We start from the raw sequence: 16,266 nt of genomic DNA, 5'->3' as shown, positions 1-16,266 counted from the left end.
TTTTGAGTTATGGAGCTTAAACAGAAACACAAGGCATCATGCAGTGTTGGGAATAGGATAGGTTGTGGAGAAGACAAGAAATATAATTGCGACAAAGAAAAAACAGTTACAATTTACAACGTCTCCTGTTAGTTCTGTGGACTTTCATATAAATAAATCATTTTAGTTTTAAATTATAATGCAAGTTAAGCTGAAAAAGTGAACAAAAGCCCAAGTGACTACGTGTGATTAGTGGAACAGGGCTGGTCTTCCATCTTCTGAAACAGTTCCCTACAGTGCCCTATATTTTTCTTTCCAGATACCATGGAGATCCAGCCTTTTTGCGCTGTGTGGTTTTATAAATTCACTGGCTGTCAAAACTGCAGGGTTTACTTACCAGTAGAAGGCTTTTATTCAGTGTTAGTATTCAGAACTGGGGCAACAGTGTTTAAGGACAGTGCCATATTAGATTGCAGTCCTCTGTGCTAAACTAACAGTAATAATGCCATGGTCAATGCACTCAGGCTTCCTTGCCAGCTGGTCTATGGATGGGCTATCTAAAACTGCACAGGAATTTCCATCTCTGTGCTTCTTCAGTCACAGTTCAGTTGCTAGAACTTGCTGTGGTAGCTCTTTTTGTCATATGAAGCACCAAACTCATTTCATGTAGCTCATGCAGTACAGAGCTCTGTCAAATATATTTGGTTGCTCAGACCTATGAACTGGTTCCTTACCAGTCCCACATAGTTATAACTTACTGTAGTGATCCCCAAGTGGCTTCTGAAGAGTGGTTTTTTTTTTTTTTTGCTTTCAGGTTCCTGAAGGAGTCTCAAAGTGTCATCTGCTGCAAGAAGTTAGAATTATGGATGCCACGTGAGACAGCAGTGTTCGTATCCTGAACCTGCAAAGGGTCTGAATTACCAGTGGGAAAGCAAAGGCAGTACGGCTGTTTTCATATTTCATGGGAGTGAATTACAGCTAGGACTTGTACGTGCCACAACGGAACTCCCAGGTCCATGCACCAAGGCAGGTCAGCTACTTAGTCATGGAAAAATTGGTTTTGGCTGTTGAACTGAGAACTCTAAACTCATTTCAGAAGTGAAAGGTTTCAGCAGAGCTATTCTCAGTAAAGGAGGGATCTTCAAGCACCTTCGTAAAAGCAGTGCCGGACATCTGCTTCAAGTGACTTCCTAAATTTTTATTTTCCTGCCATGAATCCCTCCTTTTCTACAAATATTTACTTGATTCTGCATATTGCTGTCTAATCTAGAGATGGATAATATAGCGCTGATTTTAAAAGCCTGACTGGTATAAGAATGACTTCTAAAATAATGCTAAAATCAGTCGCTTTGGAACAAATTTTCTAACATAAAGTGCTCTTCTGGGTGTAGTGTGGTTTCTACACCACACCCCGCACCCCCAACCCCCTGTAACCACTACTGATACCCTAATCTTCGAGATCATTTAGTACCCTCCCCTTATCCTAAGTAAAATACAATTGCTGGCCCAGATATTACTTAAATGCTAATCCAAATTAATTCAGACTTTGATGTAGAAACAGGTCCTATTTCAGCTGCAAAGAAATCCAGATCACCCCACGGACAATGCCCACACACAGAGGCACGTACACACACGCACACTGTATGTAGAATGCCTTAAAGAAACTGTAGCTAACCACCTTATTAGTATTCCTCCCTCCTCTGTGTTTCACTTGCAGCAACAGAGGGCTGAGCAAAATGCAGTAGAACAGGGACAGAGACAGAGCTGGCAATCATCTCGGTGCAGGCTGCTGAATGTAGGGGGTGGGGGGGATGCAGCAAAGCAAGATTAATAACCTTGCCATAATCCCATGCACCCTGGAAGGAGATGCCTCTGGTGACTGAGCTGTTCTTGTCTTGATTAATTGGACTGAGGGAATGAGTGGCTGGCAACGCACCTGGTTTGGAGGCGACCCCCTGGTTTTGCTGCTCTCTGAATCCTCTACCCATCTGGGAAGGTAACAGTGAGACGTACCATCTGCAGCACAGACAGCAGCTATTGGAGGCTACTACTGACAGTTTGCACTACAGTTTTTTGGTGAGCAAGAAGCCAGGTATATTGTACAGTAGGATATTTCTGTGCTCAAGCTACTGAATATCACAATCTGGTCCTTCAGCAACCCCCTACGCTCCCTTTTCCAACCACCTTTGAGTTCTGGGCTTACTTTTGGCATAGTCTCCTGGACGCATTTTGCTGGGGATGGAAGAGCAATAAATGGAACCTCTGAAAACTAATTGTTTTGCTTCGGTGTGACTTGTGAAAGAGAAAAGCGGAGAGAATCAAATCCCGCTGGAGGAATTTAAATTTCTTTCTGAGAAGTTTACAGAGGCACCGTACAAAAGGTAAGTCCAGGGGTTTGTCTACCCCTTCTGTTTGATTGTTTTCTACTTGCTTGTTTGAGCTGGAGAAAAAAGCTAAAACATGAGTACTGGCTGCAGATGGAGTGTGGTGTTTGTAAAGTCTGTGCTTGTAATTTGTATCCCTTTTTTACTTCATTTTCTGGTTTGTCTTTTTTTTTTTTTTTTTTCCTCTCTGGATTTTTTTTTTTTTTGTCTTCTTCTTCCCCTGCCATTTGCACAGTAAAAATGCTTGCAAAACAATGATCCATAGTGCTGGAAAATGTTAGTTAAACAGCATTAGAAATCTCCTTTCATTTCAAAGGTGTTAGAATTTCCAGGGAGAGAATTCTTCTTATCAAACCAGCTAAAATATTTGGAAAGTATCTAGAATGGGAAAGAAATATAGCTCTTACAATGTCTTCAACAGAATTCTCCATATTTTCATAAATCTTGTCTAGCTTTTTCTCAGTATTTCAGTCAGCTCTGGAATGATGAATATGTAAGTAAAAAGCTGCTTCTGCTGCTGTTAGAGGAAGTAGAAGGTAGCAGAATGGAAATTTGAGGATTTGTGCATCACTTATGTGAAGTTCATCTGTTTGCTTCTCATTAACCTTTTGAATGCTGATGCTTTTTTTTTTCTCTTTTTTTTTTTCTCTTTTTTTTTTTTTTTTTTCCAGCTGTAGAATTTATGAAATATGTAGGGCCAAACAGTAGTAACTCATATGGAACAGAGCACCAATCACAAATGAGTTCTGTGGGCACTTAATTTTTGGAATGAAGGTGCTACCAAGTGCTCAGGTGACCAAAGTAAATGTCTCATCCAGTATGGTTCATGGCACTCCAGTATTTCTGGAGATCTACCAGTCATATGACTGTGGTGCTACTCAGTGTTTAAACCTGGCATTTATTCCTCCTGCCATCCCTGCCCCCTCCCCCCCCCCCCCCCCCAGTTTCTGCAGGAACAATATGACTGTTGCAGCCTTTCCCATCTTTTCATTAAATAACAGAAATAAAATACCATTGCATTGCAATAGAATCAGAGCTCTTGTAGTTGAGCTTTTTTTATTGCTGCACTGATAGTACTTAGCATTCCCAAGGAGGTGAGAAAACCATCTGTAAATACATTTCAAAGATGATTCTTTCTCCAAATAGAATTGCTAGGGACTCACTCCTTCTCAATTATATGAATATGAATGACTAATATTGAAGGATATGCTATATATTTGAAAGACTCCATAGCTGGTTATTTAGTGTAAATAGACATGGTTCAAAATACAGTTCTACTGAGTGATCAGATGTTGAGAGGCTTGTATTTGTATGTATACATGTGTAATGTATGTAAAGAAAAGGGCACTTACGTCAGATTTATAAATACAAGGACACATCAAATAGGATGGACCTTTGATCTATTTTCTACAAAGAAGTGTAATGACCCTTCTTGTAATAGATCCTGTGTTGTAAAGCTAAGAACTTAATGAAAAGGCTCTGCTTCAGAGTAATCAAATCACTTTATGTTATTGCATCCTGTCAGTCAGTCCCTCTATTTCCCACTGGTTTTGCATAATAGCTTTAAAGAGGGATTACAGAAGAAAGGAGAACTGGTTATAGGTGTGTTTCCCCTCATTTTCTGGAAGTGATGCTCTGTGCTGCGTGTGCCTTTACTCTGTATGATTATGACAAGCAAATCTCTTTCTGGGCAGGATGCAGTTTGCCATAGTTTTCCCTCACTGTACTTTCCTCAAGCCCTATCTCATATAGCACATGAATCCATTTCACCAGTCAATGAGCTATGCTCTCTTTTAACTATGGGGAACAGTCTGTGTGTAATGAGGGCTTAAAAAAAAAAAAAAAAAGGGTGTGTGTGGAGAAATGACAACTCATGATTTTTAGAACCTTACCCTGGTTTTAGAATTGAAGTATGTTATGAGACCATCAAAGAAGAGACGTTGACTGGATAAAAGCAGGGGAAAATGTTCTGCCTGGAGATGAAACAACTTTTATGTTCTGTGGAAAAAGATGACACATTTGCTTCACTATTATTTCAACATATTCTGATGTGTAGGACATCATTTAGTGCTGTTACCCTAAACTGAGGGGGCGGGTATTCACCTGTGTGCTAGAGAAGAAAGATGTCACTGCTCTCTTGATAGGGTGTCCAGATGTTATTAATCATCTATCTCTGTTGATCATCAAGCCTGCAGAAAGGAGACTGGTGTGGATTTTTTTTGCATGTGGTGTTATTTCCTTATATACTGCAGAGTAAAGCAAATGGTGGTTATTTTACATTTTAACAGATGACTGAAGAGGAAATCTCGTGCTTCTTCCCTCTCCAACCCTACCTAAGTTTTTTTGTAGGTTTAGTAGATTTTGATTAGAATTTTTTCTGGATTTCAATTCTGACTTCCTATGCATACTGTCATATTTGCTATTTTTTGGGGTTGTTTGTACATCTTATAATAAGCACAATATTGTATATAACATAATGTGTTATATCACAGGATTGATTTTGGTTTCTAATATCATTGCTATTCTTATGGCAAGAATGGAAATGGATAGTAGTCAGTGCTAGCAGGTTTTATGTGGGAACAGGCTTTATCACCAGTTGGACCACATGTAGGGTTTTTTAATGTTCAGTTAAAAAAAACTGTAAAAAGAATGTCAAGTGTTTCATTTTAGTGGCCCTTCCATTTTAATTGCGCTTGATAGTGTAACACTCATGTTCCTTTAGTCTCACCTAATGTGGAAAATTCTTTTTTTTCTCTATACTGTTTGGGTCCTTGTATGAGTTCAATCCACTATTCATTGTACAACTTGCTGAAGTATGAAGGAAAAGCCTTCCTGGGTCTTGCAGTGACTATATCATGGGTAAAGTCTCTCAGCAGGTATATGGGTACAATGAGATTCTCAGGAGCTGAATTACCTAAATGTTGTTTTAAGAATAAGTGGAAGATAAAGAAAACTGAAATTTCTTTTTCACTTAATCCCAGTTAATTGAGCAGCTTCCTTTTCTCATTGCTCAAGTCAGCCCACCAGGCACTAAGCTTCTCCAGCACATGTTTCTGTGTTTCTAAGACCCAGGGTACTTTACACATGAATTGGTCCTTCCTTCTGAAACAAGCTGGGCTGACAACTGGTAAGTCAATCTTGGAGCTCTACAGCGGCATGCAAGCAAAGGAAGGATGGGAGAGAGGAGATGTACCTGCAATTCCAGGACTTGAACCAAAAGAGCAAGCTCTGTGGGATGGCAGAACACCTAATTTTGATTGCTGACTCATCATGTTGGTCTGCAATATTATCTTGCACTAATGTGATGACACCAGGCCTGGCTTTGAAAGAAGAAGCCAGAGAAGAGTAGTTTATCGATAAACACACACTACTTTTTGAATGTCTACTTCTCTAATAACAAATGGTACGATCACTGGAAATTCCTGTGAATAAAGTTACTGTTCTTAAGAGAATTAATAGTAAGTAAAATTTACTGCTTTTAGCCACTTAAGAAAAAAAGTTAAGGCACAAATACATCCTTTCATTTAACAAGTTAGTTGATTGCAGTAAATTACTTCCCCCCCCCCCCCCCCCCCCCCCCCCCATTGCTCTCCTTTGCATTTCTTTTCATTCTGTGTCAAAGGATAACCCAAAATTCCAGTTCCTGGGGTGGTGAACAAACATGTTAGATAAACTCAAAATTCCTAAGTAGCAAATTAAAGGCAATTAATTTTCTGCTTTCTGTACTTCTAGTTGGAAGTGTGAAAATGAAATCTGTTTGGGAGATTATTTAATTTCTTAGCTTTACAAAAGGACAGTTACTCAGGTTGTTTAGGGAAGACAGCCTTTGTGGTGCTATTTCTTATTTGGCCTTCCACAGATCAAGGTAGCCAAGAAGGCATCCTTTAATGGTAAGAATTCCTTCTACTTTTATGAAATTAATGCAAAAGGTCATGTGGGGTTTTTTTTTGAGTTGTATAACAAAAAGTCATGATAAAATGTTGACTTAGACACTGTAGCTTCCAGGAGTGGTCCAACAGAGGAGTGTTGGGAGCATCACATACATACACAGGTATTTGCTTCTTGAGGCTGTTACTGTTCAGGTTGGTAAGAGAGTGATGGTGACATTCTTGAAGTCGAGATTCAAATGCCTGAGTGGTATGTTGAGTTTTCTACAGCTATTTCATATTGTTGAGGAGGAAACTTGCTGCTTCTCTAGTCTCAAAATCTGCAAGGTGCTGCCGTGTAAGAAGAGCTCTTGCTGCCAAACTTAGAGTGCTTACGTAAGGTAGGATCTTATTGATCCTGGAGGAGGGTGGTGGGCAGAGATTTCTTCAGAAACTGGAGACTTTGTTTCTCAGAACATGTACTGCAGAGGCAGAATTGTAGCAAGGGATCTAGGTCTCTTCCGGTGTGTATTGAAGAAACTTCCTATATGGACAACGATTATTTTGTAATTTGCCAGCATTTCTTTATTGAACTGGCCATCAACGGTAGGTATTCTTTTTGTACTTTGTGCATGGCAAAGGCTAGCAGAAACGTCAGTGTAAAACAAAAGCATGCTTAAATGAAGCTCATAACTGCAAGTGTAAAAGGCTTCTGTTGCTGCATTTCTGACATAACTGTGAGATTGCAACCCATGTCAGGGAGATTTTCTATGAGGCCCGTTATTCTAACCTCTTCTGTAATTTAAGATGTCATTTTGGTAGGTTAAATTTATGTCAAATGCTCATGAAGTCCAGCACGTACTAGTAATTAGAGACTGTCAGTTCCAGTCCTGTTGTTCATCCTGTTTACAAGAGTAAGAACAGAATTATACCCTTCTCTGTTTAGCTCCTCTGAAATAATTGAATTTGTATGAAGTAAAGATACAGACAAGTGAGGTGGGAGGCCAGTAACTTTTTTTTTGCAAATGTTTGCTTAATTTGATTTAACTCCCTGTGGGAGCAAGAGTCCTCTCCTTTCTATTGTTTAGTTGTAAGAGGGAGTCTTACCAGTGCAACATGAGGCTATCAAACAGTGGTCATATTTTTCATATAATCTTGGTTTTCTATTTCTAATTTCTCTGCTAGTATATAATCTCTGATGTCTTTTCTGATGTCCAGGGAAGAAATTGGCCAGTCAGAAACAATAGCAACACTTCTGCACTATATACGTGATGGGTCACCAGTTTATTAAATCCGTAAGCCATCGTTTTGGTATTACTAGGTAAAGCTAGGAACTGCTCTTTTTTGCCTGTGTGATTTCCCCCGAGCTCCCCCCTTATCATTCATCAGTTAAGCATTGTTGAATGCATCATGCAGCTTCTAGTTGAAGGGACAAAGAAAAGGTGAATGTTCTCAGACTAAGCCTTTCTACAGAGGCTTTCACATTGAAGTTGCCTCTGTTTCAACCTATTTTTATTTACAGGCTTTTCTCTGGAACTACTCACTGTAACTGTGCATTTAATGTAAGCCTATAAATCTTTACTATGCCCTCAGTTATTTCAAGAAGAAAATGAGGCACTTTGAAGCTAAATGATCTACCTACAATTTACTTAAAACCTGCAAGTGGATCCACCTTCAGCAAAGCAGAAGATTCAATAGTGAAAACTAGAGAGAAGAGTGGGATGAGTGGACTCAAAATAGGAAGGAAAATTAGTGCAGAGATTAACCCAAAGGCAAAAGCAGTTTCATATTCTTCCCTTACAAGCAGGGATTGCATTGTACAGACTGCACATGGGAAAAAATTTTACTTTTGCATGCAGTGAAAGTGTATTTTTGTAGTTTGGGTGGGGAAAAATGAGTTGTAGATTGTTCTTTTAAGCATCTCAAGCATATGCTTTAGAAATGCCAATTAGTCAGGTCCCAAGTCTGTATTTTTATTCTGAACAAGGGTAGATAGAGCAAGGCAAATAACAGGAATGGCATTATCAGAACTCTGTACGGGATTTGGATCTCTCTTGAAAAAGCTTTGGAAACGTAAGCCTTGGACTTTGATAGGAAATTTGAGCTACAGTTCCTTAAGCAAAGGAATATATATTGAGTAAGAATAAATATCAAGTAAGAACATATCTTCCTGGGAATACTCCCTCATCACAGACAATTATTGTATTGCAAGGGGGTTGTAATTATTAAAGTCATGTTCTTTTTCTGTTCAACTATGTAATCATTCCTCTTAGGTGGAAGTGCAATCTAGTTCTGAAAACAAATGAGAGGAGAGACATAGTTTAGACCACGTTTGGGCAAAAGGAGTGTGTGAACTAGAGCAGAGTGCAGGCCCAGGAAAGCAAGACACTTTAATGTTAGAAGTTTATATGAGTGTGTGCTACACTTGAGCTTAGATGGGATTGTTGGGAGAATGATGGAAGCTGTGGGTTCACAATAGTTAACATTTGGATCAGCTGAATTCGGGAAGTCTGAAGCAAACTGAGGCACGCAGAAGAGGTAATTTAAAGGTATGCAAGATGCAAAGTATCCAGAGATAACATTCAAATCAAATGACTGATGCATTGACAATTTTTATCATAAAGGAAGTATGAAGTAACCTAACTGATCTGCTAGGTATTTTAATTCATTTGTGGAAAAGCAAGTATTATGATTTCTGGAGTTTGTGAGCTAGAGCTTCGAATATATGGCTGTGTCAGTTTTTATGTAATCACCCACATGTCTTCAGGTGAAAAATCTTCAAAGCTGTGTAAACTTTGAAGATTTTTAGTGACTAAAAAAGCTCGTGAATTGCTTTATATTATCAGCTATAGAATTTGCAAAAGAATTTGGTAGATTTAACGTATGGCTGGACTAATGTAACCTGGTTGTCAGGCAGTAAATACCATGCATTTTCTTCCTCTGCTTCATGTTTCATATCACGACTGATCCACCTGGGGTTTTGCCTCTGAAATGTCAGTGGATGCTTGCAGTGGTGTGGGCTGTGTAGCAACGCTGCTCAGAGACACCTTTTGTTTTCCTGTGACCTGCAGTAGAGCATCGGTATTGTTTACTGGAGAACAAAGTGGCCTCAGGGGAGCAAATATTGCCCTAGTCCTTCTTGGCTTTGTCCTGCCCTGCAACTACCAAGCGATTCAGCTGAGTAGTAAGGGAGAGACAGTGTAGCCTGACTTGTTAGCTTTCCTTTTCCTCCTTTGTCACTGATATTCAAGGCTTGTTGCAGTAACCTGATGACCTCCTTTTACAGAAGTCACAACCCTTTCAAACCACAAAAGATCCCTTCGAACTGGGAATCCCTTGACAATCAGCTTTATAGCTTAAACAGCTTTATGCAATACTGAAAACAGTGACAGTTAAGAGAGGTAACTAGATTTCTTATATTATAAATACTTGGTTTGGGAATGTGTGCTTAAGGGTTTTAAGCTGCCTAAAAGAGTCTCTTAGTCTGCCTTAATTCTTCTTATATTATTTTTCTGAAGTAGGTGGAGATGCAAGATCTTTCCTTTCATGTAGATGAATAGAGATGTTCCACACCTGTCTCCAGATATATCAACTCCATTCTGTAGTGTGCAGGATAACTCTTTCTGATACATGGATTGTCAAAAGTCGGGAATTACTGCTTTAGATTTGTCCATTTTCAGCGAGATGCATCTCTACATTTCTACCTAAATCTGAACATTTTCCTCTCAAGGGGAACATTTGCCACCTGGCAACTGGTGCTAATTTTGCTGTTTTCCTGCATGGGAAGTGTTAGATTAGAAGTTTAGAGAGGGTGGAATTTCCTTGATCCCATGAATTCCTTCTTTTGAAGACTTCTGTGAAACATTCCAAGAGTATTAGTTTTAAGTCTATTTATGAAACACCTCATTTAACATATGGGATGTGTATGTTCTTCTAGACATATTTACAGAATGTAGAAAGACGGGGAAACTTAATAAAAGGTCTGTCAAAAATACATATATTTATGAAATGTAATTTCCCATTTGAGCTCAGAGTTTTGCTGTGAATCATGAGCATTTCAATGATTATCCCATCAGGAATTTAATGGAAGCTTTTGAGGACTAGCAGTGGAGAAGCCTAATTTACCATCTCTTATTTGTCTGTGACATAAACCTACATCTTTGTCTCTGGCTAGGGATGATCCAGTCTGAAGTCTTTCTGGCACTGTCAGCAGGAAATATGCTTCCCCACACACGCCTTTTTCTTTATGCTTTCAGATATGAGTAGGGAAGCTTCAGTAGCAAAATGTTATAAAGTGATGGTCTTGAGGGTGCAGAGGAACTAGAAGTGGATAAAGCTACTCTGATATTCAAAAGAAGTTTACTTTCCTAGTGGAAGTGATTTTTGTGTTATATTAAGGAAAGAGAAAGTGCATTTTGGAAAGTCATGATTTTTCTAAATTTATGAATATTTGAGAAAATACCACATATTTCTAAATGTATCATAAGTAATTATTTCCTAAGGTCATTTTGTCCAGATTAAACGTCTATTGTACAAAGAGAGTGCTCTTCTTTTTTTTTTTTTTTATCAGAAACCATGCCTGAGCTTTTAACACTTAAATTCTTTTACTTCTGAATGTTGCTGATAGTCGTCTCTTTCTTTCTTTCTTTCTTTCCATATTGTTTAACTGTAATTGGTGTACTAGAAGGCCACTTTCATGATCTTGTCCAGGCCCTCAGGCAATGGAAATGAGTAGGTAGTTCCAATAAGGATGTCAGTTTATGAGAATAAGCATTTGGCCTCCAGTTGTTGTTCTACAAATTATTGTCTAAATAGTACTTTCCAAATGTAGGTGCATTTCTGCAATCACTTCAGGCTTAGGCATGTTTAATTATTTAAGCCTAGCTGGTAAGCACTACAAGAAGCAGTGAAGGAAAGGTCACTGGAGGAAGAAGAGCATGTCTTCTACAAAAGGCCCTGATGTTACATTTGATTTTAGTAGAATAACACAGACAATAAAACGCATTAAGTATTTAAGGTTACACAGGCTTTATACCATTGTTAGTAATGGGACTGGAAATTGCTCTCTGTTAGTGTAATACTCTGAATTTTTAATATTACAAAGGAAAGAAAATGCTGTAATTGTTACGGTTTCTAAACCAAATGAAGAATATGCTCCTGCATTTTATGCAAACTTTTTTTAGGAGGTTATATTTCTTAATAAGCTAATACAATTGGAAAAAGCAAAAAGTGATCATAGCTACACTAAAAATGTTTTTGGCAAGACTACTAGTGTAAAACTTTTTTTTTTTTAACATCACATCTTAAGGTCTGCTACTTGAAGTCTAGTGTTTTCTTTTTTTTTTTTTTTTCCCCTGCAATCCTCTAGAGTCTCAATTTTATTTTTATAGCTTCAGGTTAATATTGAGAAGGAGTTGATGTGTGGATGATATGAAATGAAACTAATGTTTTTTGCCCATGCTCTTGCCACAGATTGGAAGTCTTTGTTGAATTCCATTGTTTATGTAGACATCATCACCCAACAAAAGAAAATAATACACTTAATGAATACTCTTGTTCTCTTGTTGCCATTAGACAAACTGACCCCCAGTAGAATAGGCAATATGCATTGCCTTTAAATCTAGGGTTAATATTCTGGCCCTTTTGGAGGCAGCAGGCTTTTTTTCTGTGCCTGTTGATATTATGAAAGTTCAGGTAGCTGTGGTTAGAACAGTTGTATTAGATCTACTATAACCATATACAGCTACTCTCTGATCTGTCTTACTTCCTTTGCTTTCTCTATGACCTGTTTTCCTGTAGGGTAAAAAATGTATAGATTTATATACTGTATAGACCACTAAAACTGTTATTGAGCTACTGCATTAAACTGGCAAATTGCTCCCCCAGTGCATGCCTGCTGCCCTTCAGGACAGAAATTAGAAGCTTCCCACCACCACCTTGTGTACTCCTGACACTTGTGCTATTTCTGATTAACTTGTTTCCTCTGTATTACAGTAACAGATATCTTTAATGACATTTCATTATACATACAATGCCGTGAGTTTCAGAAGATGAAGAAATGCTTTTACTTGCTTGGGCTTTCAATCTATACTTGCAGGCACTCGGCAAGCAGTAATCATTTTTTTGAATTTATTGTTGAATGGCTGTTAAAATTCAGTCATTTTGTGAGACAAAGCAATACCTCCCTTTAGAGAGTGTACTATTTAACTTGGCAGAACTGGAACAAAACAGGATGCACAATCAATGCAACACAGTAAGGGTCAAGGCTGTGGTTCAAATATATGATCTTTTGCTACCTGTGACCTTTAAAGCCAAAATTCTATTAAGCAGCTCCTCCACAGGCAGGAGTGAGGATCAGAACACTGGTGTTGACTTGCAGCTGCCTTCTGCATTACTTTCAGTGGCCAAATACATTTAAAAATTATACTGCAGTAGTGCAGGACAGAGATGACAGAGAAATGGATCATGATGGAGATGCCGACATCTGAGCTACCTGCACCAAGCCCTGGCTAGAACCGATGCAACTGCCTTTCATGTTGGATGAGAGCACAATAAAGGTGGGCCACCATGTCAAGATAGTAGGCAGACTTTGTGTCATTTTAGGGTGTAAGAAAAACCGAGACTATTAGCAAGGTTAGTTTTGGTCGTTTCTAAACATTACCATTTTTAATTAATTAATTTTCTTCATTTGCTTGCTTGCCCTATGCTGGTAAGGCTGGAGATGTAATACACAAGCATCTTATGATTCATTCTGTTCCACACCAGCTAGTCCAAGAATAATTTGAGAAGCATTAAGAAAGAGTTGAGTCACTAAATCAACCATAAAGTTCTGACTTGCTGTGTTGGAGGCTATGTCTTGCTTTCCATTGTTTTGAGCAACCTCTGGTTCACAGCAGGTGTGAAGCTCCTGTCATAGTCTGTACTGCAGCTTATGGCTATTACATTGTGTTGCAAATCATGCTCTGGAATTACAAGATTGATTGTGTTTCGCTCAGAGGTAGAAACAACAAAAGTAGAACTGTGGGACCAGTCTGAATAATCATAGAATGATTTGGGTTGGAAGGGACCTTAAAACCATCCAATCCCAACCTCCCTGCCATGGGCAGGGACACTTTCCACCAGTCCAGGTCGCTCAAAGACCTGCCCAACCTGGCCTTGAACCCTTCCAGGGAGGGGGCAGCCACAGCTGCTCTGGGCACCCTGGGCCAGCACCTCACCCCCCACACAGGGAAGAATTTTTTCCTTGCATCTAACCTAAATCTCCCCTCTTTCATTTTAAAACCGTTACCGCTCATCCTATCCCACACCCCTGACAAAGAATCCCTCGCCACCTTCCCTGTCCCCCCTTTAAGCCCTGGGAGGCCGCTCGAAGGTCTCCCCGGAGCCTTCTCTTCTCCAGGCTGAACCCCCCCAACTCTCTCAGCCCGGCCCCCCAGGGGAGCTGCTCCAGCCCCCCCAGCATCTCCGTGGCCTCCTCTGGCCCCGCTCGAGCAGCTCCGTGTCCTTCTGCTGTTGGGGGCCCCCCGAGCTGGCCCCAGCACTGCAGGGGGGTCTCCCCAGAGCGGAGCAGAGGGGGAGAATCCCCTCCCTGGCCCTGCTGCCCCCCCTGCTCTGGCTGCAGCCCAGGGCACGGGTGGATTTCTGGGCTGCGAGTGCACGGTGCTGCCTCACAGGCAGTTCTCCATCCACCAGCACCCCCGAGTCCTTCCCCGCAGGGCTGCTCTCCAGCCACTCCTCACCCAGCCTGTATTTGTCCTTGGAATTGCCCCAACACATGGGCAGGACCTTGAACTTGGCCTTGCTGAACTTCACGGGCCCACCTCTCCAGCCTGCCCAGGTCCCTCTGGATGCCATCCCTGCCCTCCAGCTGTTACCGCACCACACAGCTTGGTGTCATCGGCGAACTTGCTGAGGGTGCACTCGGTGCCACTGTCCATGTCACCAGCAAAGATGTTAAACAGCTCCAGGCCCAACACTGGCCCCTGAGGAACACCACTCATCACTGCTCTCGGACATTGAGCTGTTGACCACAACTCTTTGAGTGCGACCATCTAGCCAATTCCTTATCCACAGAGTGGTCAATTCATCAAATCCATGTGCCTCCAATTTAGAGACAAGGATATTGTGCAGAACAGTGTCAAAAGGATAGAGATATAGAGGTGAATATTACAAAACCCATGCAGGTATTGTGTTGCTTTAATTACTCTGTAGCTGCATAGGGAAACCAGAGGACTGATGCTGCTCTCTGAAGGCACTGACAGGTAAAACTCAGCTTAGCCAGACCTTGCAGTAGCACTGGGACTTAGAGACCCTACAGCAGTCCAGCCAGCTGATCCCAGTAAAGGATCTACTTGCAGTGTAACAAGAGGTTTAAAGAAGGTAAGGCTATGGTGCATGACTCTACAGTCACAGATTTAGAGGTACCTCTGCCCCCTTAAGAATATCCATATGGCATTTAATGGATATGAAGATTATAGGCTTCCATCAAAAAGTAATAGGACTAAATGATGATTACTCTTAAATTTATGGAATATAAAAACCTATTAATATAGCACTTTCCTGTAGGACTTGTTGAACTATCCCATAGCATTTAATGCTTGGGATGTAATTTTCTGTTGAACTTGATCGGAGGATCCAAAAATAGAAAACTACGATTAAAAAGCAGATTTTTTTTCCCTCCTTGGTATGAATTCCTTACATAGTAAATATATTTATTTAGGATTTTATCTAGAGTTGCACTGAAGAGCAGTATAACTTTTTGTCCCATCACTTCTGTTGTTGTACACAGGATATAATTTAAAACATTAACTAAACTTGCTGTTAACATTACTTCTATATTTAAGGCTTTTTTTACATTAGGTAAAACAAATAGTATAACACTGTAACTGGAGTGGTTGATTATGAATGTGTGTGAAATGGCGAAGGAAGGTTAATAAAGATCGTGGCTCTGACTTCTCTTTTTGGAAATGAAGGCATTATGAACTTACAACTGAATAAGAGATGAGGAAAAATGTGGGGGTTTAAAGTTTTCAATTCTCAGACATGATAGTGGCAAAACTGAAACAGAGTGTATACATTCAGTAGTATGTATATATATTCTTCCTCTAGAAAGTTTTAATCTATTTTTTTTTTCAAATTTGATTTAGATGAAAACGTGCTGAATCCTTCAAGATAGCCCCTGTCATCCTCTGCATAAATCTAACTACAGTTTAAAAAATACAATTAATAATACTTTAGTCTTGTTATAATGTTCTGTCACTGTCAGAAAAAGGCTGTGTCTGTATCAAAATACTTTGGGCTATTTTGCTTTATGAAATATCTTCAGTTGACTTTATGTTTTGATCTCAAATCTTCATAAAAAGAGATACAACTTGTCTCTGCTTTCTTCATTGTTCTCTTAGCACTGCATAACACTAACTTTTCCAGACTTTAGTCAGGTAGTAGTAGCACTATTTATTTAGAAATGCATTCCTCTTCTCATGCCTACAGCTAGAAATAATGCATGAACGTGTGTGTGTGTGTATATATATATATATATATATACGCATACACACACACACTTACCTATTTATTCAGAAGACTCAGGTGCTTCTGTCATACCCACTCACTTCTGTTACAACAGAAGCAGATTTTGTGTTCAAAACATTAAAACTTCTTGTACTTCTGAGGTGAACAACTATCAGAATTTTTTTAGATGACCTTTTCTTTTTTACCTTTTCCTGCAGCCTGTGGAAAGAAGGTCAAGTTTCAACTAAAGAGTTGGAACTAGTGTTTCACCTTACCCCTGCCTTGTGTCCAAAAATTAGTTGCAAGTTTTGCTTACCATAGCCCTTTGCCTCCTTTCCTGTGGGAACAGATCTGATCGGTGTTTCCTCTGGCAAGTTTTTCTCAAAGATTGTATCTGGAGCCGAGCATTAAAAGACCATTTTAGTGAGCCCTGTCTCTACTTTAAATCTTTCAAGCTTTTCCCTTTCCTGTTTTTTTTTTTTTTTTTTTTTTTTTTTTCCCTGGACTCCTTAACTCCTTACTGAATTTTG

General features: G+C 39.6%; 1 protein-coding gene across 2 annotated transcripts in view; it reads left to right on the top strand.

The window, feature by feature from the left end:
* The first annotated feature begins 1,743 nt into the window (after positions 1 to 1,743).
* The window catches only part of LRRC4C (leucine rich repeat containing 4C), a 560,440-nt gene continuing 545,917 nt past the window's right edge, over positions 1,744 to 16,266 (top strand). For both annotated transcript variants that reach the window (XM_033010722.1, XM_033010714.1), the window contains exon 1: positions 1,744 to 2,360. The gene's annotated coding sequence lies outside the window, so the exon portion shown is untranslated. The remainder of the gene's footprint in view (positions 2,361 to 16,266) is intronic.

The sequence above is a fragment of the Tyto alba genome, unplaced genomic scaffold (assembly GCF_018691265.1).
Source record: "Tyto alba isolate M040663 unplaced genomic scaffold, T.alba_DEE_v4.0 Super-Scaffold_18, whole genome shotgun sequence".
Lineage (NCBI taxonomy): Eukaryota > Metazoa > Chordata > Aves > Strigiformes > Tytonidae > Tyto > Tyto alba.
The sequence above is the reverse complement of the archived record's forward strand: the minus strand, read 5'-3'. Positions and strand labels throughout refer to the sequence as shown.